Raw genomic sequence first — 25,877 nt, forward strand, 5'->3', positions numbered from 1 at the left:
CCGGTACCTCAAGTACCACGGAGAGGTCGAAATGCCAATGCTAATATACATGACAACAATCCTATTCCAGACCCTCCTTCGCCACCGTCAAGAGCGGTTCCAAGAGTTCTTCCTAATCAAGGGTACGCGAGTGCCATCGTTCCTCCCCGAATCCGGGCGGGGAACTTTCAAATCACAAATGTCATGTTGACCTTGCTCGAGAAAAGGGGATATTTTACGGGCGCCTCCGACCAAAATGCATACAAGCACTTGAAGGGGTTCGTAGATACTTGCTGGGGCAGCAAACAAACAAACGTGTCAGAGGATGCGTTGAGATTGAGGCTTTTCCCGTTTTCTCTTCGGGGCAAACGTTGGACTGGTTAGAAAGGTTACCAAATCATTCTATCACCACATGGGATGAATTGGCGGACAAATTTATTGCCAAGTTCTTTCTCCAAGTCATATGGCGGCTCTTCGGGACGAGATTCTAGCCTTCAAGCAAATGCCAACGGAGCCATTGCATGAGATCTGGGAGCGATATAGAACAATGGTGAAGGAATGTCCTAACAACGACATGACTGAGGCGATAATACAACAGACTTTCTATAGGGGCATCAACACCACAAATCAATGCATTGTGAACCAATTGGCCGGTGGGAACTTTATGAAACTTTCTTACCAAGAGGCATGTGACGTACTTGATGAAATGGCAGACACCTCTTCGGCATGGCAAAGCCGAGCGAATGTACCCCAAGGTGACCCCACGGTCATCCATTTGCACAAGGAGTTGAGTGATCATGGCCAAGCTATTGCCGAACTTACAACAACAATGAATCAGTTGGCGAAGGCGCAATTGCAACAAGTACAAAACCCGCGCCAAGTCAATGCAATGGAGAATGTTTCTATGCTAAAAAGGAGGCAAAGAGGGAAACAACAACCTCAAGGTAACGGTGAGCAATTTGACAACAACAATGATGGTGGTGGTTATTCGAACGAGTGTTTTGATGATCAAAGTGAGGAGTGCCAATATGTCAATAACTACCAAGGAAATAGAGGAAATCAAGGGAATCAACAATGGCGCCCTCAAGGCAATTGGGGCAATCAACAAGGAGGCGACAATTAGAATAACAATAATCAACAACAGGGTGGCAACAATTGGAACAATAACAATCAAAACAACAATTGGGGTAATCAAGGTAATAACCAGGGCAATTAGAATGGGAACAACAACAATTGGAATAACAACAATAGCAATCAAGGAGGGTGGAATAATGGTGGTAGGGGGCAAGGCTTTCAAAGGCCCCCCATGTTCCAACAACCAAACAACCCACCCCCTTTCAGTCACAAGGGCCTAGTTCTTCCGGAAGTGATAAGGGACAGATAGAAATGATGTTCGAGCAGATGATGATAAAGAACCAAGATTCTGACGCACAATTGGCTTCGCATAACACGTCTATCTGGAACCTAGAGGTGCAAATAGGACAAATCTCTCAAGCTTTAAATACCCGACCAAAAGGTGCGCTACCAAGTGATACGGTAGTGAACCCGAAGGGGGGTAACAATCATGTGATGGCGGTTACAACTAGGAGTGGAAGAGGCGGTGATGTGCATGCCTCAGATGAGAATCAGGCTGTGAATGATGAAATTGAATTGCATGATGGTGATGCACCTTTGAATGTTCACAATGTGGTTGACAGATGATGTGCAGATTGATATTGATGATGAGGCCGGGGTAGAGACTCAAGAGATCGTGAACCCATCTAGGGAACACATTATTGATATACCCGAGCCGGCGGTGCCCAAGGCCAAGGCACCCTTGCCTAGACCACCTCCACCATATCCTCAGCGGTTAGCAAAACAAAAGAACGACAATCAGTTCAAGAAATTCATAGACATGATGAAGAGCCTCACAATCAATGTTCCTTTAGTGGAGGCACTTGAACAAATGCCTGGGTATGCAAAATTTATAAAGGATTTAGTCACCAAGAAGCGTTCTATGGAGTGTGAAACAATAAAGATGACGTACCAAGTTAGTGCGATTGTACATTCTATGGCCCCGAAACTAGAAGACCCTGGAGCTTTCACTATTCCTTGCACTATCGGAAGTGCGGACTTTGCTAAGGCCCTATGTGACTTGGGGGCTAGCATTAATCTGATGCCGTACTCAGTCTTCAAGACTTTGGGAATTGGGAAACCTAGGCCAACCTCAATGAGACTTCAAATGGCGGACCGGTCGATGAAGAGGCCTTTAGGTATAATCGACGATGTGCTTGTCCGGGTGGACAAATTCATATTGCTGGCCGACTTTGTCATATTGGATTGCGAAGTGGATTTCGAAGTGCCTATTATTCTTGGAAGACCTTTCCTAGCTACGGGGAAGGCATTGGTTGATGTGGAAGCAGGGGAGTTAACATTCCGTGTGGGAGATGAGAAGGTGGTATTTCATGTGTGCAAGTCAATGAGGCAACCCAATAGTACGGAGGTGGACATTGTCACGGCGGTGATAGTGGATGACACAAGTGCTTTGATTAATGTTGAAGATCCTCTTGAAGCCGTGCTTCTTAACATGGATGCCAATGATGATGCCGGTAGAGTGGAGTGCGTGAATGCATTGCATGAAATGGGTTCATATTCATATGAGCCTAGAAAACTATCTTTGGGTCTTGAAAATCGCAAAACTCCGCCAACCAAGCCATCAATTGAGGAGCCACCGGTGTTGGAGTTGAAACCACTTCCTCCACACCTCAGGTATGAATTCTTGGGCTCTAATTCTACTCCTCCAGTTATTCTTTCTTCTTTCCTTACTAACTTGCAGGTTGAGGCCACTGTGGAGGTGCTCCAAAAGCGAAAAAGGGCAATAGGATGGACTTTGGCGAACATCAGGGGAATAAGCCCAGCATATTGCATGCATAAGATCATCTTGGAGGAGGATGCACGGCCATCTCTTGAACGTCAAAGGAGACTCAACGAGGTGATGCAAGAAGTAGTAAAGAAAAAGGTTATCAAGTGGCTTGACGCCGGTGTGGTTTACCCGATCTCGGACAGTTCATGGACCTCTCCGGTCCAATGTGTGCCAAAGAAGGGTGGAATGACAGTAGTGACCAATGCCAACAATGAGTTGATTCCTACTCGGACAGTTACGGGTTGGAGAGTGTGTATGGACTATAGAAAGCTGAACAAGGTGACAAGAAAAGATCATTTCCCACTACCATTCTTGGACCAAATGCTTGATTGTCTTGCGGGCCGGGCCTTTTATTGTTTTCTAGATGGCTACTCGGGGTATAATCAAATTCTCATTGCCCCAGAGGATCAGGAGAAGACAACCTTTACATGTCCTTATGGCACGTTCGCTTTCTCGAGAATGCCATTCGGACTATGTAATGCCCCAGCGACCTTCCAAAGATGTATGATGGCAATTTTCATCGACATGGTGGAGGATATCTTGGAAGTATTCATGGATGGCTTCAGTGTGGTGGGAGATTCATTTGAAGAATGTTTGATGAACTTGGATAGGGTTTTGGCAAGATGTGAAGAAACCAACCTTGTGCTCAACTGGGAGAAATGTCATTTTATGGTGCAAGAGGGAATTGTATTGGGTCACAAAATCTCAAGGCAAGGAATTGAAGTTGATAAGGCAAAAATAGAGGTTCTCTCAAGGCTCCCTCCCCCTACTTCTGTCAAAGGGGTGAGGAGTTTTCTTGGGGTTCTACCGGCGATTCATTAAAGATTTTTCAAAAATTGTGAACCCGCTTTGCAAGTTGTTAGAGAAGGATGTCAAGTTTATTTTTGATGAGAAGTGCATGGAATCTTTTGAGCTACTGAAACACAAGTTGACAACAACCCCTATAATCACCGCACCTAATTGGGATTTGCCTTTTGAACTTATGTGCGATGCGAGTGATGTAGCGGTTGGGACGGTGCTAGGCCAAAGGATCAACAAAATGTTCCATCCTGTGTATTATGCTAGAAAGACTATGAATGAGGCCCAGAGAAACTACACAGTGACAGAAAAGGAGCTATTGGCTATTGTGTTCGCGATGGAGAAATTTCGACCTGACCTTATGGGGGCAAAGGTGATCATATACACGGACCATGCAGCCCTTCGGTATTTGATGACTAAGAAGGATTCGAAAGCAAGATTGATGAGATGGGTGCTACTCCTTCAGGAATTTGATTTAGAGATTGTGGATAGAAAGGGAAGCGAGAATCAAGTTGCCGACCATTTGTCCCGATTAGAGGAAGATGGGAGACCAAGTAATGGTATTGAGATTAATGATAGGTTCCCTGATGAGCAGCTTCTTTCCGTTTCTATGTGTGAAATGCCATGGTTCGCGGACATCGCCAACTTCATTGTGACTGGTAACGTCCCGTGTGAGCTCTCTTCCAACCAAAAGAAGAAACTCAAGCGGGATAGTTTGGATTTCTATTGGGATGATCCGTATTTGTTTAGAATTTGCACGGATGGAGTGATAAGGAGATGTGTACCGGAAAGTGAACAAATGAGCATATTGGAGGCTTGTCACTCTTCTCCCTATGGTGGTCATCATGGGGGGGATGAGGACAGCCTCAAAAGTTTTGAGTTGTGGCTTCTATTGGCCCACGTTGTTCAAGGATGCTAGTGCATTGGTGAAGAGATGTGATGCATGTCAAAGAGCTGGCGGTATTTCCAAGAAGGATGAGATGACCCTCAATACAATTCTTGAGGTGGATATTTTTGATGTTTGGGGCATCGATTTTATGGGTCCATTCGTGAGCTCCTGTGGTAATACTTACATTCTCGTGGCAGTGGACTATGTTTCAAAATGGGAGGAAGCTGTGGCTCTACCCAACAATGAAGCCCGAAGTGTCGTGGCATTTTTGAAAAAGAGTATCTTTATGAGATTTGGTACTCCTCGGGCCATTATTAGTGATGGGGGGTACCATTTTTGCAACAAGGCTTTTGATTCATTGCTTGCTAAGTATGGAGTTAATCACAAAGTGACCACCCCCTATCATCCACAAGCTAGTGGACAAGTGGAAGTCTCAAATCGGGTGATAAAGAGTATTCTGTCCAAAACGGTGAATGCTAATAGGACCGATTGGTCGAAGAAATTGGATGATGCTATTTGGGCTTATCGGACTGCTTACAAGACTCCAATTGGTATGTCTCTGTATCGGTTGGTGTTTGGTAAAGCTTGCCATCTTCCAGTGGAACTTGAGCACAAGGCTATGTGGGCATTGAGGAAGTTGAACTTGGAATGGGATGTTGCAGCAAATCTCCGAGTGGAGCAATTGAATGAGCTTGATGAGTTTAGATTTCATGCTTACTCCAGCTCGTCTTTGTACAAGGACAAGATGAAGTACCTCCATGACAAGTATGCTCGGGGTAAAGAATTCAAGGTGGGTGACATGGTTCTTCTATTCAACTCCCGGTTGAGGTTATTCCCGGGAAAGCTCAAGTCTAGGTGGAGTGGTCCATTTGAAGTTGTTGGGGTGACCCCATTTGGTGCTATTGATCTCAAGAACAAAAATGGTGAAGTTTTCCGAGTCAATGGGCATCGTGTGAAGCATTACTTGGGAAAAATTGATGACAGCCACATGGTGGCACTCCTTCATTTGAAGTGATATTGTGGTAAAATGCGTCGTGCCGCGACGTTAAATCAGGCGCTTCTTGGGAGGCAAACCATGTCTTTTTCTTTCTTTTTATTTTTCCGTTGTAGATTAGGATTTTTCAACTCATGGTTTGTGAGATGTTGCAGGGTTGATGTTGGACCAGTGCAGGGCAAAAGTAGCAAAAATCTTAAGGTCTCTGAAGTTTGCCTACGCGGCCGCACACCAAAACAGTGCGGTCCGCGTAGGCTGGTGAAATGGGAGCTGTCTCTCTGAAGTTTTCTGCGCGGTCCGAGTGACATTTTTGTGCGGTCCGCGCGTGAGAAGCCTAATGCCTACTCTCTGAAGTTTCCCACGCGGCCATGCACCAAAACAGTTCGGTCCGCGTGGGTTGTTCAGGCAATTAAGGATGCTGGAAATCCAGCGCGGTCCGCGGCCATTTCTGCGCGGCCGCGCTGGTGGGTAAGTAATGGATCCCACACTGTTTTCTATAAATAGAGACCCTAGGCTTCATTTTAACCTTTTCGCCAATTTTCTACCTGAGCTCTCAAATTTTCACTGAGCATCAAAACAATAACTTGCTTCCAGTAGTTAACACTTTCACAACCCCTGGTAACATTCCTCACTAATCTCATTCATAGTTTATTTTATTTTGTTTCCTGATAGTATAACTTCTTATTTTCTTATTTCTCTCTTAGTTTTACCTGTTAGGGTAGATTTTGTGAGTTTATGTGAAACAATGGGCATGATTTCTTGATTAGTAACTGAGTAGGGACAACTAGGACCCATAATTTGAGCAAATAAATTGGACTTAAATGAAAATCCCCGTACTCAGTTCATTGGTTGCCCTACGCGGCCGCGCGTTATTTCTACGTGGTCCGCGCCAGTCTAGCGCGGCCGCGGTCCAAAACAGTGCAGACCACGTCGGTGAGATTCAGAGAGTGGTGTCTCTGGAACATCTTAAGCGCAGTCCGCGCTCCAGTTTTACGCGGTCCGCGTTACCCAGCGCGTCCGCGTGGCTCTTTTGCGCGGTCCGCGCCCCTTCTATTCTGCATCCCTATTTTTAATCCATGCTTTCAACTGTACTATCCAATTCACTGTATATGCTTCAACTAACAATGTTAGACTTTTTCTTTTCAGATCATGGTAAAGCAACGAGGAGGAAAAGAACAACAACCCGGGAGGGGTGGCTCCTCCCGAGGGGGAAAAGGAAAGCGGGTTGTTAAACTCACTCCCGAGACTCGGGAGAATATAAAAAAGACCCGCAAGATAATACGGGAAGCTGATAGAGCAGCCTCCCACTCTTCTGGGAGTGAGTATGCCCTATCCCGGAGTATTACTTCTGAATCTGCTCCAACTCACATATCTCTCTCGCTCCAATTGCATGACTCTCCCTCAGCTTCACCTACCTCCAAGGGACCAGCTGATAAAAGCCTCAAAAAACCGGTGAATGTAGTTTTGGACTCGTCTTATGAGTCCGAAGATAGAAGTGAGGCACAATACTCCACCTCCCCCACAGCTTCATTATCTGGGGAGAGTGCAGGATACGGCGAGGGGGGTGAGCCCCAAGTTGGTGGTGTTGAGAGAACAAGGAAACCGGAAGCATGGGCTGATAGATTTGTAAGTGAAATAGCCTTCCACAGATTCCGAGAGTGGTGGCCCAAAAGAAAATTGATTCTGGAAAGGCAATTTATTGACTCTGATCTTCTTCCTCTAAACCCATATGTGCAAGCACAATTCCGTACTAAAGAGGGTTGGGGGTTCTTCAAGGAACGTTGCATAGTCGCAAATGAACATATGGTGAAAGAATTTTACTGTAATGTCTGTCATGTGGTGAGAGATTCAAAGGTGACAAAAGTGAGGGACAAGGTGGTGATGTTTGATGGGAAGTCTCTGAACAAATTTTTGGGGTTCAATGAAGAAGACGAAACCCAATACTTAGAAAAGCTGGCAATGAAAGAAGAGGTTCGCCCGTGGTTCGCCCAGCACTTGGCAGCTCCGAGCACTGTCCCAGTTTGGTTGAAAGCAGGAGAGAAAATTCTGAGAAACACGTTCAGTTTTGAAGCAAAGGGGTGGTTGACCTTCGTGTGTAGTAGGCTTGACCCTTCAACTCACGATCACACAGTTCCTATTCCTCGTGCAATATTAGTAGCTTCCATTATGGCTGGTTTTCCTCTGAATGTGGGCAACATCATGTCAAGAGTGATTTCTACGGTAAGGTAGGAGACCAACACAAACTACCCTTTCCCGAACACTCTTTCCCTGTACTTCAGAGAATTGAAGGTAAAGAAGAAGAGATTTGATGTCCAGGTAGATCCAGTGGCCCCCTACTCATGGTACAGTCAGTTGGGTCCCGACAACCCAAAGAGGTCCAAAAAGCCTCAGGCATCCACTTCCACCGCACCTGGCCAGTCTGAGGAGCCAGCGGTTATTGAGCAGTCCACTGAGCCTTCCACCATCCCTGCTACCAGTGAGACATTGCCTCAGGGTCCTTCTTCTATTGCTGGTCCATCTACTGCAGCAGACCCGGATGTCCCTTCATCGAAGACTCACAGGTTCACTGCCCACCAGCTTGCTCAGTCTCTAGCCAGTTTGAACAACTGGATGTCAGCTGCGACATCCAAGTTGTCAAACTTGGCCACTGTAGTTTAGGCACAGTCAGCCCCTTCCACAGTTGAGATCCCTCCGTCTATTGAGGAGACACTGAAGAAGATCCTGGCCAACCAGGAAAAGATGATGGAGACACAGAATGCCTTGGCTAAGGCAGTTGGAGCACACAGCATAGCACTGGGTAAACTTGCTAGGGAGCACAGGAAATTGAGGAAGCAGAAGGCCTCCAAGGAGTCAGTGATGAAGTTGAGGGAGGATGTGGATAAGCTTTTGGCGGATCAGATGCCACTTGACTTACTTTTCGGGGAGCCAACTGTAGATCCAGGAGCAGTTCAGCCACAGCACGAGGAGACTCCCAGGCCGAGGAAGAAGAGGAAACTCCCTAGCACTGAGGGAGTTATGATAGAGGTGGCCCAGGTTCATGAGGGTACATCCAGTGTCCCACCGGTGCTTCAACCTATCCTTGATCTAGCTCATGTCCCAGCAGCACAGCCGCAGCAGGTCGGAGACTAGTCTGAGGTCCCGGCTACTACAGAGGATCCAGGGACGACAGGAGACCCCACACATGTGGACTAGGCTTGAGGGGCCTTTCTATATCCTTTTACTCTGTTTTTGAGCTTATCTTGGTAGTTGGCATTGGGGACAATGCCAGCTTTTATTCGTGGGGGTGCGCCCTACAATTTTGATTCTGATACACTGGATGACTGTATATATTTATTTCATTTCTAGTCTATGTTTTGGATTGTCTTTGATTTTTGAATAGTTGGCCTATATATAACTTTTAACTTTGGCTACTTTTAGACTCTTATGTATATATTCATCCCGTTGTATATTCTACTCCCCATTGTACATATTCATTCGGTTTTTCTATTTTCGTTCAAATTTTTCGTTTTCAACCTAGTAGTGAGGCTCGTAGCCTTTTGTTTGGTTTTAGTATTTTCAATAAGCCCTTGGTTTTCTTAATGCCACGGTTCTTTCCAAGGGTAGTGTGTCGTGCGAAGTGGGTGGCTCTTCCCAATGATAGATGGCGTGACAACCTTCTTAAGGGTTTGAGTCCGTTTTTTGATTTTTCTTCTTTTGATTTTCAATATTTTGTAGTTAAGAGGACCTCAGGCAAGCTTCACTTGGGCCTACACATTTTCCTTTGATCCCATGGTCAAAGACATAATGTTGTGTTTAGAATGGTGAAAATTGTGGCCTTGAGACTCTTGTGTTGACCAAACAATCATCATATGGTCGTGTGGGGCCATTGTGCGCTTGAATTGGAACTAAGGTCGTTGTGGGCTCTCAACTCGATGTCTTTAGCAAACCCTGAGTGTGTGTGGTGAGAACTTGAATTGTAAGTCTAAGCTCCAAGCCGATGGTCTAGAACTTGCCCTGAATGTTCGTTGAGGCGAAATCATAGGTGAAACTTGACTTGAGAAGTGAATATAGGCCCTCCTTGGTCCGAACTTTCAAATTTGAACAATTTCCATGACCTATCAATGAAATGATCCCTAGTTCAACCCTTTTGAGCCTTAAACCTTCTTCTTTCATGAACCAAAGCTACAAGCCTATACCCGTTCTCAATGAGACCCTCTCTTGGCACCCAAATCTTCCCTTGAGCAATGGCAAATATCTAAGTTTGGGGGTTGAGACAAGAAAGGCATCAATGCGGTAAAGAGGCACAAAAGCAAAAGAAAAGGGAAGCAATGAAAAAGAGAAAAAGACAAAAAGAAATACAAAAGTGAATAAGAACCGGAAAAGGGGATTCAAAGAAAACAAAGTGAAAAAGGTTGTGTAAAAGTAGAAAAAGGAGAAAGGTTTGAATTGCAAAAGAAAGAGTGACAATGTGTCTCTCTAACCCCTTGAAAGAATTGAAAGAAGTGAAATACTCAAATGAGTCAAAAAGTATGCCATAATGAATCAAAGGAAGTGCTAAAGGGAAGATTGAACCTAAATGAACAAACACATGTCCTACCTTCACCCAAAAGCCTTCACAATGACTCCTCAAAAGCCCTATATGATCTTGAGTTGAGAGAAGCCTACATTAGTGGATACTTACATAAGGGGCAAGCATATGGTACCTAAAGCTGAACTTATGACCTTCCTTGTGAGAGAAATGAGTGAAAAATCCATCAACCTCGGGTTGTGTGTCATCACTCTAAAAAGTGAGGTTCGCTTAGGGAGAGTTGATGTGTGAGTTTGGGTTCCACAAAGACCAAGGTATTTGAGAAAAGCGCCTTGATGAAATGAGTCAACCCTTGATGAAATGAGAAAAGCGCCTTGATGAAATGAGTCAACCCTTGATGCATTCGTATTGAGGGCAATTGTTAGTCCCAATTGATGCGTGATGAGGCTTCCTTAGGATAAGCTGGAATTACTTGGATGTTTTCTTTTTAGGGGTGGGTCTTCTTTTATTTGCTTGAGGACAAGCAAAGGTTTAAGTTTGGGGGAGTTGATAACTGTGATTTTAACACGTTTTATGCCCATACTTGCCTATGCTTTATGTGTGAATTGTCATAAAATAGACCCAGAATGCTTACAAAGTGCACTTGATTGCAGGTTTGAGCGACAAGATGACGAAAGTCAAAACTCAGCTCGAAACGGAGTGAAACCTGCTCAAGTGTCAAAAATCATTAAAGTAGGGACAAAAGGACCTAGCGCGGACCGCATTGATTTGCTGCGGTCAGCGCTCTTTTCTACGCGGTCAGCGCTGGTGTCCACGCGGTCGCGCTTCATTGTTGTGCGGTCCGCGCCCATTAGCCTGCGCGGCCGTGCTACCTCTTTGTGCGGTCCGCGTCCCCAGCTTCAGAAGTGAATGATCGAAGCCCAAGACCCCTACGCGGCCGCGCTACATTTCTGCGCGGTCCGCACCAGCCCCGCATGGGTATTTTTGTCCAATTTTTCTGGCATAGTATAAATAGAATATTTTATTGTTTCTAGAAAAAGTTTTTTACATCAGATAGCAGCAACACTCGTGAGACTCAAGTTTTAGCCTATTTTGGGCGTTTTCATCTTGTTTTATCGTGGATTCTTGTAGATTAACATTTTAGTTAATTAATATGTTGATTTTATCTACTACTTCTTCAATTTCTGTTGCTATTATGGCTAGCTAAACCCATTAGCTAGGGTTGTGGCTCCACCCTACTGTGGGTAATTAATGAGTGTGATTGTTTAATGCTTGAATGATGTTGGGTGTTTGATATTTGGGCTAATTTTATGTTTTAACTAGGATTTGGTGGTTGCAAACACTAAGTCTAGCTTAGTGAGTCTTGACTCTTCTTGAGAAAGAATGTCTATGACTCCAAAATTAACCCAACAAGGAATTGGGATGGACCCATGAGAATGGTAGTCCCAATTAACGGGTAAAACCTCGAGAGAGTAATTATCGAACTTGAACCATAAGTTGCTTGGCTTGTTAGCCTACCCAATTGGTCTCGAGAAAGTCAATTGGGCAAAATCACTCTTTCTACCGAGAGGTGTGAGAGTGAGTGCAATCGTGCAACGGTTATAGCATAAGCCCCATAATCATCATTCTTGTATTAGGAATCTCTACCCGTTAGTTGACCACCTAGGTAAATGCCACGACCCTAGTGCCTTTCTCTATCTTGCATACAACCTAGAATTAAACTCTTAGCACAATTTAGTTATAATTAGTAGTTGTTAAATTGTAGTTGATAATCATAAAAAAACCAAAAATGCTAGAAGATCAATTAGAAGCAAACACGCATTTCTAGGCTAAGCAAATATCCAACTCCCTTTCTAGCTCCCTGTGGAAATTGACCCCGATACCACTATAGGGTAAAAGTATTAGCGCCCACTCTTCCTAAGGTTGAGTCCGCTGCGCGATAATCACCACCCAAGGATAGCAAGAAAACCTTTATCTCCCTTCCGAGCCACAGACATCTACTCACTCAACTAGTCGAGAACTCCCATCAATCCCATCTAGAAGAAAAGAATCATTACACATTCCATGCTTCGCATGCCCATAGAAAATATATACATCTCCAAACCACGGTAAAACTCAACAAAAACTCTCTCCCAATTCCATTTGCACAAGCTAAACTGCCATGACTGAATCCTTCTATCCAAACCAAGCTAAGCAAGCTATCAAAACTCCAGAGCTTCACTGCACAATACCTGTAAGGGCTCATTGTCTCGAACACATACAAAAAATTAATCATATCCTTACCATACCGACTCGGTCTACTATCAAGCTATCCCATCTATCTAATTTCCCTTCTGATTCATCATCAACTTGATATTCCCTCTTGCTGTAGTACCACAGTTCCTCAACCCAGGCTCACTACACGAGACACAAGCACAAGACCACACTGTCTAAGACCCATAAGCCATTGAATCCTCTCTCAAATATTCCCAGAAACACCACATTCCAAAATACTTTGCTCTGAAGAACTTCCTGCGAATCTAAATCTGTTACCTTTACTTTCCAGATACCGATGCATAGGACCCCATAATCCACGTAAAAGTATCACAAGTCTTGACCTTCCCGATGAAAACACAGTCTCTGACCACATACACAACCTTAAGACACCTGATTATTACATGTAAAATCTTGAACACAATAAAACCATTCTCAAGAGTCATTTACTTCTTATTCAAACTGCAATTCACCTGATCAAACGAACATAACCACCCGTGCCTCAATAGCACTCTGACACCGCAGGATATGACCTCATCCCAATACAAACAAACACCTTCCTGCTCCATGCACCGAGCATTCTTTATCAACAACAGCTTAAGACATCCTGTGATTCTCACACATCTACGAAGCACCATATAACCTTTGTTAAAATTTTGCTTCACTCGTGCCATCGTCGGCTCAATTTCCGCAACCAGAACTGATTCGCCAGCATGCCTCAAACCGGAACCAATATAGCACATAACCGTACAATTAGCTAATCCACAGCAGCCTCCCCAACTTGGCTCGAAGCCATATATCAGGTTACACTCAATAACCCATAATACTTTTACTCTAATGACGCCATAATATCATAGTGAGATTAAACTCAAATCATCCACTAGTTTGTGAAAACACAGATCATCTAGTACTGTAATCCTCTGCAAACCTCACATTCATTCCCACATCAGTTGAGTCTACTCTCTTAAGCTACCCGAATTCTCAAATTTCAACACGTACCCTTCAATTACACTTGAGATCTTCTAACATACGCATAAGGATCATACCACTTAAGAACACTCCGCAGGAGATAACCCACCTGATCCACCTCAATTTAGCATTCCAGCACACCTTCCACCATCATATACATTGCACAGTCATTTAGTCTTCCTGAGTTTGAACCCATACCGCCACAGGTAATGCACTTCACTCCCAACTAGGAGACACAAAAATATTCTCCACACGCCCATAACTCGGGGCTACACATCAAATCACCATAGGAATCGAACACTTAACAGTTCATCTATTACCCAGCAGGCTTCTTCGTCACTACCAAGTCATACAGATACATCCGCAGTACTAGCTTACTCATCACATGGGTATCCAACCACCATTCCGGCTAATAGGGTCAATACCGAACATATAAGTTCAAAACACTTGCTCACACAATCAGCACCTCAGTGCTCAAGCCATAGGCAAAGATCCGGCCTCAAGTCCTCCAGACTGGCCCAACATACTCACGAAGATCACATCTCGCCCCTTGATCGGGGAATCACAAGCCATCGAGGCACATCTGACGCTGAGCGCTCACGAGCGCATACAGACGTGTGGAAGGAATTTCAAGAGTTATATCTCAAGCTGAATCAAGTACGCACGATAAGAATTTCAAGGAAGTGAAGTTTTCCTAAAGGTTCTGCAGCCTCTCGAGGATAAATACAGACGTTTCCGTACCGATCCGCGAGACTCTACTAAACCTGCTCATGACTCGTGAGACCTAGTAATCTAGGCTCTGATACCAACTTGTCACGACCCAATTCCCCAAACCCGGTCGTGATGGCGCCTCTCGTGAAGATAAGGCCAGCCAACAGAACAACAACGCCTCTTTTAACAGTTACATAGCATGAATAAGTCTGAATCATAGAAAGAAAAAAAAATCATATTGCGGAATAAACGTGATAAAACAGGAAATCCCATCCCGACTCAGCCCGAAATCGGGGTGTCACAAGTCACAAGCATCTAGAAGGATTTTTGATACAACTACAAAGCCTGTAATACATAGAATAAAAATCTGGAATTAAAAGAAAGAAGTCCGGTGCCGCGAACGCTGGCGGTCACCTTGCTCAGCTACGATAGCCAATCCTCAACCAGCTCAAACCCGCTACCGGGTAAACCAATACCTACATCTGCACGCGAGGTGCAGGGAGTAAAGTGAGTACTCCAACTCAGTGAGTAATAAAGGTAAATAATAACTGAGCAGCAAGAAACCACGTAAAGCAAGCCATCATGCTATATAGAACAGTGTAACCCTTTGAGAAAAATAGTGAAACCGTGAAAATCTTTAGAAATATCTGGACTCAGTTTAAAACCTCTTTTGAAAATATCTCTTTCCAACAGTTAAGCAAATGAATGCGAAACAGATAGTGCAAGTCAGCACAAAAGTCAGCCCCTCGGGCACAACACTCCATTAACAAATAACACCAGGGTATCAGGTAAGCAGTGTAAGAAGTAGCATAGAAGCCAATGAAATGCGAGTGCTGGAATGTCATGACAAATAATACAAATAGGAACAAATGCATGAGTGCAATGCAATGCATATGACGGTACACACCGGTACCCACTGCGGCGTGCAGCCCGAGCCATCCATATATTTAACGTCGACGGCGCTCACTGGGGGTGTGTACAGACTCCGGAGGGCTCCTACAGCCCAAGCGCAAATAATCAAGCCATCTCGTGGCACCAACAAGGCCCTCGGCCTCAATATCAATACAATACCGCTGCGGCACGCAACCCGAGCCAACCATATATCCAGAAATCACAATAACACTGCTGCGGCGCACAACCCGATCCATGCTCAGTCCAAAAATGCACATAAGCCACTTGGGCAATATCAAAATAATGGTTCTCAGCTCAAAACGTCAATAAAATATTGTTTAAATTATCAAATCTTAGAAAAATGGCTAAGTTTGCAAAACAGTATTAAAACCCTGGACCGAGATCAAATAATATGCAAAGTAATGCGAAAACAGTGATATCGATCCCTGAAGGATTCACATAGTTGGCACGAAGCCCAAACATGGCAATCAGCCCAAATTATGATGATAACAAGTAGTTTAGTCAAATACGTAGTAATTTCATCAGTCGGGACGGACCAAGTCACAATCCCCAACGGTGCTCTACCCTACGCTCGCTATCCGGCGTGCAAGTCACCTCAATACAGCACTATGATGTGCAAATCCGGGGTTTCAAACCCTCAGACTATCATTTACAATCATTACTCACCTCGAACCGGTGAAATCTCTAGCTCGCGCTGCCTTTGCCCCTCAAATCGGCCTCCACGCGCGTTGAATCTATCCAAAAACAGAGCAAATACATCACAATATGCTAAGGGAACAATACCCAACCGAAAACAATCGAAAAATAGCAAAAATCTCGAAACTAGCAAAACCCGAGCCCCGGGCCCACTTCTCGAAAAATCAGAAAATTCACATCAATGGATTCCTCATCTCGCCACGAGTCTATACATATCAAATTTACCAAAATCCGAGCTCAAATGCTCCCTCAAATCCCAAATTTAAATCTCAAAATCCCAAGCCCTAGTTCATCAATTTTTAGGCTTAATTCCATGAATTTCTAGGTTAATTTTACATAATAATCATGTTTTAACTCAAAAATCTTACCTCCAATAAACTCCAGTCGAAACCCTCTTCAATTGCTCCCAAAAAGCTCTCAAGATGCTCAACAATGGTGGACAAATATCTCAAGCTCGCGGATGAAAATGATATTTAAAAACCTTCTGCCCAGGCCATTTTTCGCTTCTGCGGTCCCGTTTACGCTTATGCGGGACCGCTTCTGCGGCCTTCTCTCCGCTTCTGCGGATCCTCTTAAAAATCCAAAAACCACTTCTGCGGTAAACCTTTCGCTTATACGGACCCGCCTGTGAGGATAATTTTCCGCTTCTGCGGAAAATGCTCGACCTTAGCCCTATCGCACCTGCGACGTCTGCCCCGCTTCTGCGCAACCGCATCTGCGGTTTTCTTTCCGCAGATGCGGAAAAACTTGCTGCTGCCAAAAAAACCTGCAATTCCAAACTTCAAATTTCATTCCGATAGCCATCCGAAATCACCCCGAGGCCCTTGGGACCTCAACCAAAAGTGCCAACCCATCCTAAAACATCATACGAACTTGTTCCAATCATCAAAACACATCAACTAACACCTAAAATCCTCAAATTACATCGAATTCAAGCTTAAGTTCTTTAAAAACTTTCGAAATACGCATTCGATCAAAAACCCGACCAAAACACCTCCGAATGATCTGAAATTTTGAGCACACATCACAAATCACATAACGAAGCTACTGCAACTCTCGGAATTCCATTCTGACCCTCGGATCAAAATCTCACCCATCAACCGGAATTCGCCAAAATACTAACTTCGCCAATTCAAGCCTAATTCTACACCGGACGTCCAAAATAAATTCCGATAACTCTCCTTAGTCACAAATCATACCCCGAAGCTAACCGAATCACCGGAAATCACATCCGAGCCCTCTAACTCAATAGTCAACATCCGGTTGACTTTTCCAAATCAAACCTTCCTTAAAGACACTAAGTGTCTTGTTTCCATCCAGAATCAATCCAAATCAACTCATTCATACAAGACTCGTATAATAACACATAAGGAATCCGAAAATGGGGAAAATGGGGCGGTAACTCACGTGACGACGGGTCAAGTCGTCACAATATCACAACGTAAATCTCGGCCCGTATCAGCGATGGATCAGTGATTAGCGAAAAGAAGAACTTTTACCTTTTTTAGAATTGTACTTAGGGTAAAACTCCTCTACTATATAAAGGGGAAATTGACTATTCATTAGGGACATTGTAACACGCATATCAAGGCAATATACTTCTGTTTCTGAAAGCTATTCAAAGTTCTTGTTCTTGTTCATAAGTTCTTCACAAGTGCAGACTCGCAACTGAAGGCAGGTCTCTCGTTAAGCCTTTAACTAAGCTCGGACTCACTCTTATCATTGGTCTAGTCATTTATTATGTCTTTTATTTGCTTTATCTAACGTTATCGATCACTTGTATTGAATTAACCCACATATCCTTAAGATCGCGTATAAATTCAATTGTTATCCGTTTTTAAGGGTAAACACAAAGAAGGATGAAGCACACTAATGCCCAAAATTCTTGTCTGCTTTCACATGGATTATATAAATATTCAACAAAATATTTTTTCGAAGTTATATTTTTCCATGAAAGATGTATTAATATATACAAAACATTTTTATCAGTAAACATATTTTAATGCTTAATGTATTACAAATAAAAATTTGTTGAATAAAAAAGATTCAAAAAAATCAGTGCAAGAAGCAAGAAGAGAGTAAATCTTGGCCAAATACATATGCAACTCTCAAATTTGTCCCATTTTTCATTTAGACACTCGAACCGTAGCTTGTTCTTATTGAACACCCGGACTCAAATCATAATATGTCTATCAAACTCTTTTCTCTCAATATATTGTAAATGTCATGCACGTGTGTCAACGCGTCTAACATGACAAAATAAATACGTTACTATCCGACATGTAGAATTCTAAAAAAAAAAAATCTTTTACATTCTTTTTTTTTTTTTTGAATAAACCATACCCCCTTCCCTTCCGTCCTTGCTTCTTCTTGCCGCCACTCACAGTGTCCCTTCCCGTCCACATTGACTTCATTTTACAGATTGGAGGAAAAGATTTAGGTAGTCCCTTAAGTATGTCTATAGGAGTATTTTTGTCCCTTATCTATATCACAAAATATAAAAATATCCCTTATCTTATAAATAGGATTTATATATGCTTTAGTGCTTGTAAGTTGCCGACTGATTGTTTCTATAACTTTAGAAACTTTCAAATCCCTGTTTGGATTTATGGTATCCATTATCTCCGCACAATAAAAGAAGATGTGATCGTCTTATTACGCTTATGCCAATTATTATAACCATACTCAGGATTGTAAGTTTTTATATGAAATCTCTTGTCCATGTGCATTCTTGATGCTATAATTCTCCACTCATTAGTCGGGTGTATGCACTTACCTCTTATTCTTATCTTGTCATTTTAGAGCCACTTGATATACTTTCTAGCTTTTATTTCACGAGTTTCCACAATATATTTAATTTTTTTTTGGGGCTATAGAATGGATGTAGACTCTTTTTTAGTAGTGCATTATAGAATAAATGTAGAATCTTTCTTAGTAGTGTACATAAACCACATATAGATAGCATATTTGTAGGAATATCTTTTATTTCTTTTCATAGTTAGCACTTGATGTACATGTATTTATATTGCTTACCTCTTCGAATGATAATACAAGTTATTCTCTCTATTCCGTGCACATGGTATCAGAGTATCCTGCTTTGCCAGATTTAGATCAGAAATTCACCAGAATCTGCTGGTTGAAGGAGAAGCACGTGTTTTTGACTCACCGACAAAATTGCCGGAGATACTCCTATTCAAGTCGCACGTGGAGGTTCATTTGTGGTGTACCTATCATAGTCTGGCTTTCTGTTATGAGTTTGCCTCAAAGTTTTAGTTGAATTGTGGTGGTCGTGTGATCATAAGACCAAATTTTGGAGAAGAAGAGCCTTGAAACATGAGATAAATTACGGTGATACCTACTATGGCCTTTATTTTATCCGAGTTGATCTCTATTCCTCGGTTATATACCATGAAACCGAGGAATGCTCATTTTGGTCAGGTTTGAGACGTTCCTAGTTTGTTGTTGATTGTTCTTCTGATTCTGGGAATCGGTTAAGGTTTCTTACAAGTCCAATAGTGAGTTGGGTTGTTACTCACTAATTTGTGATTTGATATTGTCTCTTGGAGGTTATCTGAAGCTTGGTTAAATTTCGAAAATTGTCCTTCTGGAGTGCAACTTTGAGTTTGGCTATTCTCAAGCTTTTGATTTTGTTGGATACTGTCTTTTATTTAAATATTGCCTGATCTTTTTAGGGAGAATTACATCCCTTATCACTTGGCCCAACAAACCCATCAGAAAATGGCCCACGTTTGAAGCCTTACATAGTGTAGCCCAGGTTGTACATAACCTGAAAATTACTTTTCACCAGTTAGCCCACCCCTTTTTTCTTTGTTCTTCTTCTTCTTCATGTGTCAGCCTTTGCACCACAAAATTTCTCTACTGTTGTTATTCTCCTTGAATTCTTTTCCGGATTCAAATGGTTAACTAAGGATTTGAAAAACAAAAGTCACATTATAGGTGGTTCAAAGATTCAATTTCAGAAATTGAGTTTTCCGATTTGTTAGTTGTTTGGAATGGGTGTTGTACCAATTGATTGGAATCATCAATATTAGGTGAAAAATTAAATTTCAAGTGATTTGGAGTAGATTTAGGCTAAATTTGAGTTAAATTTCATAGGATGCCCAAGGAAGAAGAAGAACACGTGAAGCTCCATTGATAGGATTCATTTGTATAATATTGTATAAATAGTGTATAAACACATATTATACACTATTGTATACAAGGTTGATGCATTATTTACAGGTATTTGGTGAATTTCTCACATTTTCTTCTTCATCTTCTTCATCATCATCATCATCATCTTCTTCTTCTTCTTCTTCTTCTTCTTCTTCTTCTTCTACTTCTTCTTCTTCTCATTCTTCTTATACACCTATATACATAGTGTATCAAGAATATTTTCACTCTGTGATTATAAATCTTTATACAATTATATATATAATGTACCTCTTTGCATAAAAGTGTATAACATTGTATAAAAGTGTATAAGCATCTCTGACGAAATTTTGTACGATTTTCACTTGCAATTCTTGTATAAAACAAGTCCAAATCGCCAGCAAATAACTTCAAACTTTGTATACAACCTACTTAAACTATTTCTAATAAGTTCAAACAATACCCACTCCAAATTTCTCACAAAATTATAATCGAAATTTAACAAGATTAGCATTAAAGGAGATGAGATTTTAGGTTTCTCGCGTCTGTTTTTACGTTTTGTAGTTGTGATAGGTATGTATAAACCTGAAGATATAAAAAATCAAAAAAAAAATAATTCGGAGAAGTATTGGTTATGGAAGAAGGCACGAATGAGTGTTGACTGAGTGTCTCGATCAATGGTTACACCATGGGGAACTGATTTTTGTTTTCATTTTTGTTTGCATATGATTCTTTTTTTATTAATTAAATTAAATATTTATGGGTGAAAATGAGGAGAGAGCTACAATAGGGGTAGGTAGGTGACGGAAAAATAAATGAGGTTGTTATAATTAGAGAGAATGGGAAAAGAAAAGATCTTATTGATATTTGGCTACACATTTGCAAACTTGTAACTGGGCTAAAATAGTGCAAGGTCAACTTATGGAGTGCATTATTCTGTAATTTTGTCATTTTCTTATTGCATATATAGTCTTTTTTGGACTTTCTATTATTTTAATACAGCGAGTTTTATTAGTCGGAAATAGAATGACTATAAACAGTAAGCAATGAGAAAATAATGTTACAACTCCTAGTCCAACAATCTTGGTTTTGGATGAATTTCGTGAGTTCCTTCAATATTAAAAATCAATTAAGGAATATTCTACACTTACTGCTTATGTCGGGTTAGGTAATACATGTTTTATCACCTCTTCAAATAAATGGGTGGTTGATTCAGGTGCCACAAATTATATGACCGGTAATCCAAATATCTTTTTTCTAGCTTTCGATCACGCAAAGCACCTTTTTGAGTTACTGTCGCTGATGGCATAACTTCTAGCAATGTTGGACTGGGACTGTTAAACTAACTTCCTATATTACCTTGTCATATGTATTAAGTCTACAAACTTGGCCTTTAATTAATTTATGTTAGTAAAATCACTAGAGACTTTAATTGTTGTGTAGCATTCTTTCCTGATCAAAGTTTATTTATACATCTTATGACAAAGCAAATCATTGGTAAGGATATGTATCTGGTGACCTCTATATCCTTCATGAATTATAGCCACAGTCTATTGCATGCTCTTGTATCATGTCGCCTTTTGAAGCACATTATCAATTGGGGCATCCCTCTCTACCTTTGTTGATGAAGATCTGCCTTCAGCTTCAAAATATATCTTCATTGGATTATGAATCATGTCCATCTTCAAAACATCATCGTATCTCGTTAGGTCCAAGGGTTAGTTCATTCTGATGTTTGGGAACCATGTCCTGTTGTTTCTAAAATTGGGCATCAGTATTTTATCACTTTTGTAGATGATTTTTCTCGAATGACTTGGATTTACATTATGAAGAGTCGCTCTGAAGTGTTTACCAGTGTTGTAAAAAGCGTGCGCTTCTCGCTTAAAGCGTTGAAGCGACGCGAGGCGAGGTTAGCTCGCTTTTCTGCCATAAAAGCGACTCACATGAAAAAAGTGCACGTTTTACCCTGTTAAGCGAGAAGCGCAGCGATCCAAAAAGTGCAAAAAAGCGCGCTTAAGCGAGGTTAAGCATCTGTTAGGGTTTTTTAAAAAGAAAACTTGGCAAAAACTTAACGCAAACAAATACTTCTTCTCCAAGCGACTGCTGCTCCAACGGCCGCTGCTTCAACGACTGCTTTAGTGCTTCTTCTCTGTATGTTTCTTCTTCTCTCTTCTTCTTCTCTCCTTCTCTCCTTCTTCTTCTTCTTCTTCTTCTTCTTCTTCTTCTTCTTCTTCTTCTTCTTCTTCTTCTTCTTCTTCTTCTCTTCCTCTGATTTTCTTCAGTTCCTGTTTGACTCCTTTTCTCCTCTTTTTTCTATTTTTTTCACTTTTTATTGCTCTGTTCTTGTGCGGTTGTGCCCTAATTTCTGCTTTGTTCTTTCTATGCTCTATTTTTTCTCTTCTTCTTTCTATTTTTTTCACTTTTTGTTTCTGTTTTTGTGCCCTAATCTATGCTCTATTTTTTTGGTTTGTATTTCTCTGTTTTTCTGTTCAGACTCTTCTGGTTCGAAAAAAAAGTTAACTGTTCTATTTTTTTTTTTTTTGAGGTTGTTAATTGTAGTAAATTCAATCTTATTCACTATCTAGTTTTAGTATCTATTATTTTCTTCTTGATTCAAGAATTGAAACATTTGCTTAATATGTTATTTTTAATGAGTTCTTAGCCATTTAACGAGGCCTCGTCGCTTTTTTGCGCTTAACGCTTTCCAAAACACTGGTGTTTACTCACTTTTTTGCCTTCTATGCTGAAGTCAAAATTCAATGCAATACTTCGGTGCGTATTCTAAGGAATGATAATGCTAAAGAATACATGTTAGAGTTATTTCAGTCCTACATGAGATAACATGATATACTACATTAGTCTTCATGTGTTGATACACCCTCTCAAAATGGAGTTGTTGAGAGAAAAAATATGCACGTACTTGAGACAGCTCGGACACTTTTGTTCCAAATGAAAGGTTCCTAAGCAGTTCTAGGCTGATGCGGTCTCTACGGCTTTATTTTTGATTAATCGCATGCTACCTATTGTGTTTGATGGTAATATTCCTTATAATGTTCTTTTTCCAAACAAGTCATTATTTTTCGTGGAAACTAAGGTGCTTGGCATTGAAGTGTGCTTTTCTAGGTTATTCTTTCCTACAAAAAGGTATCGGTGTTATTCTACTTAACATGGAAAACTCCTTGTGTCAACTGATGTAGTATTTTCAAAGACTATATCATTCTTCTATGCACATCCCATTTCTACAAGACATAGGGAGGAAGATGAGTATCTAGTGTATCAAGTTACCCATACTTTGACAGAACAACCAGATGATATTCCTCCACTTCATAGTTCTTCTATCGAGCACCAATCACCTATTGTACCTTTAGCACCTGCTCCAACTGTGTTAGCAAGACCACCAAATGTTCATGTTTACTCGCGGAGGCGAGAGACAAATGATACTTGTCCTGCACCAGTTCTTTCATCATCAGATCATGTTTCTCCAGATCTGTCACGACCCAAAATCCACTAAAGGTCATGATGGCGCCAGACACCATTGTCAAGCAAGCCAACAACAAATAACTAGTAACTTCTCGTATTAAATATTTCTGAAATCACTTCTTTTATACATTAAACAATACATAATAAATTCCACTGAATATATAATGAAACATTTAACAATTTTAAATTTCTGAATAAACCCATATAATCCCATAACCCAGTATCACAAGTGCATGAGCATTTACTAGGGAATGAAATAAAATACAGTAACTGTCCATTATACAAAGTGGACAGAAATGAAAATACAGTACAATACTCTGAAGGAGACTCTGCTGGCTGCGAGTCATCTCGATAAGTGCAGCTCACCTAAGTCTCCGTATCAACCATGCCGCTATGCCACTAAGCCACTAGTCACACATAAACCTGTGCAACAAAATGCACAGCAAGTGTAGTATGAGTACGAAAATAACGTGTACTCAGTAAGTATCCCGTCTAATCTCAAAGAATTAGAGACGAGAGGTCGACTTCGACACTTACTAGTGGTCCAATAATGTTATATCAATAATATATTAAATCGTAGATTTTTATAAACATGATTGTAATTCAATAGAATGAAGCAAGTAAACAATTCTTTCTTTTATAGGAAATTTCCAAATTCCTTTTCGTCCTTTATACATTTATTCTCAAGCCGGGAAGGAACAACATCACTTCAATAAATTCCAAGGCAAGCAATACAAGCATGCGCAAATCATGCTGAGGACTGACGACCCGATCCAACAATATTTAAACTGTGCACTTCCAGAGGGTCAAATGGCACGAACCATAGATGCATCTACTTAATCTACCGAGGCGTTCGGCCCGTTCCACAATAGATAAACACATTCAAACAATCAAATCATTAATTCATCAAGGACCAAATATTCAGGAAAAGGCAAGTTCCTCTTTTAAAAGTCAAGAAATGATATCTAGCCTTTTTTAGAAATTCATTTACACGCTCGATATGTTTTAAGCATTTTAAGTTTGTCAACGAGGTTGCAAGTATTACAAGAAAGCATGCTTTTGGGCCCTAAACTACTCGGACTAAAGCATAATAGTAGCTACACACGGACTCCCATCACCTCGAGCGTACGTAGCCCCCGCAAATAGGAGCACATAACCAATTAACTCACCTATGGGGACAATTCCCTCTTACAAGGTTAGAAAGGAGACTCACCTCGCTCCGAAATTTCCATAACCGGCTTCCAAGCCCTTCCAGCGACTCCAATTGATGCACAACGCCCCAAAACTTTTCAAACAACGGGAAAACCAATAAAAATTCACTCTAATACTTGTAACAATTCAAATTATATAAGTTCCCAACTCCGTTCGAAAAGTTGACCAAAATGCCCTCGGGCCCACGTGCCTGAATTCCGAAATTTTTCGAAGATAAATTCTACCCATAGCTTTACTAACTCAAATATACAATTTGCTCTAATTTTCATTCTCAAATTCAAGGTAAAAGTCCAAAATTCCAAATTCTAGGTCTTCCCCGAATATCCCAAATTTATACTAATTTTCTATGTCTAAGTCCATGTAAGATCACATATTTAACTCAAAAATAGGAAGAAATCACTTACCTAGTGTTGCTTGGTGAAAATCTCTCCTTGAGCTCTCCAGAATCGTCCAAGCCAAATGAAAGAAATGAAAGAAATGGGCCAAAACTCGTTTTTAAAACAATCTGCCCATGCTTCATCGAGTTGTACCTTGCGTTGTGCAGGTTGTACATCCTATTACAATTTTCCCTTGTTGTACACCTTCTGTTAAAACGCCCATAACTCCTTGTGAAAATATCCAAATGAGAAACGGTTTGAAGATTTAGAAACTAGACTCAAAGATATTATTTGATAGATTGCACACCATATAACTCTTTATATATTCCGAGATATGAGCTTCTAAAGTCGGCTCAATGCATTAGAAAATTCTATTAAAACTGCTCCACCAGCCATCTTCAGTCGATCATAACTTTCTGATAAAATGTCCAAATCATGAATCGTTTAACTTTCTAGAAACTAGAATGCAAGGGCAACAACTTATATGTTTTGCAAATTTTCAGATGCCTTATAGATTTAGAGATATAGGCTTCCAAATTTAGCTCCGTGATTGCATTAGTTGCTGTCAAAATAGCTTTCTGCAGACAATTTCAGCAACTCTTTGGTCCGAAATTCATTCCGTCAACCTTTCGAAATCCACCTGAGGCCCTCGGGACCTTAACCAATTATACCAACATGTCCCAAAACATGATACAAACTAGCTTCAGGCCTCAAATCACATCAAACAACGTCGAAATCATGAATCATACTCCAATCCAAACTTTATGAACTTTGAAATTTCAAACTTCTACATTCGATGCCGGAACCCGTCATATCACGTCCGATTGACCTCAAATTTTGAACACAAGTCATATTTGACATTACGAACCTGCTCCAACTTTTGGAACCGATATCAAGAAGTCAACCTCTCGGTCAAACTTCTCAAAAACCTTCAAATTTCTATCTTTAGCCAAATGACTTCAAAATGACCTACGGACCTCCGAATTCACTTCCGATCGCGCTCCCAACTCCAGAATCACCATACAGAGCTAATCCCAAACTCAGAA

Source organism: Nicotiana attenuata, unplaced genomic scaffold (genome assembly GCF_001879085.1).
Source record: "Nicotiana attenuata strain UT unplaced genomic scaffold, NIATTr2, whole genome shotgun sequence".
Lineage (NCBI taxonomy): Eukaryota > Viridiplantae > Streptophyta > Magnoliopsida > Solanales > Solanaceae > Nicotiana > Nicotiana attenuata.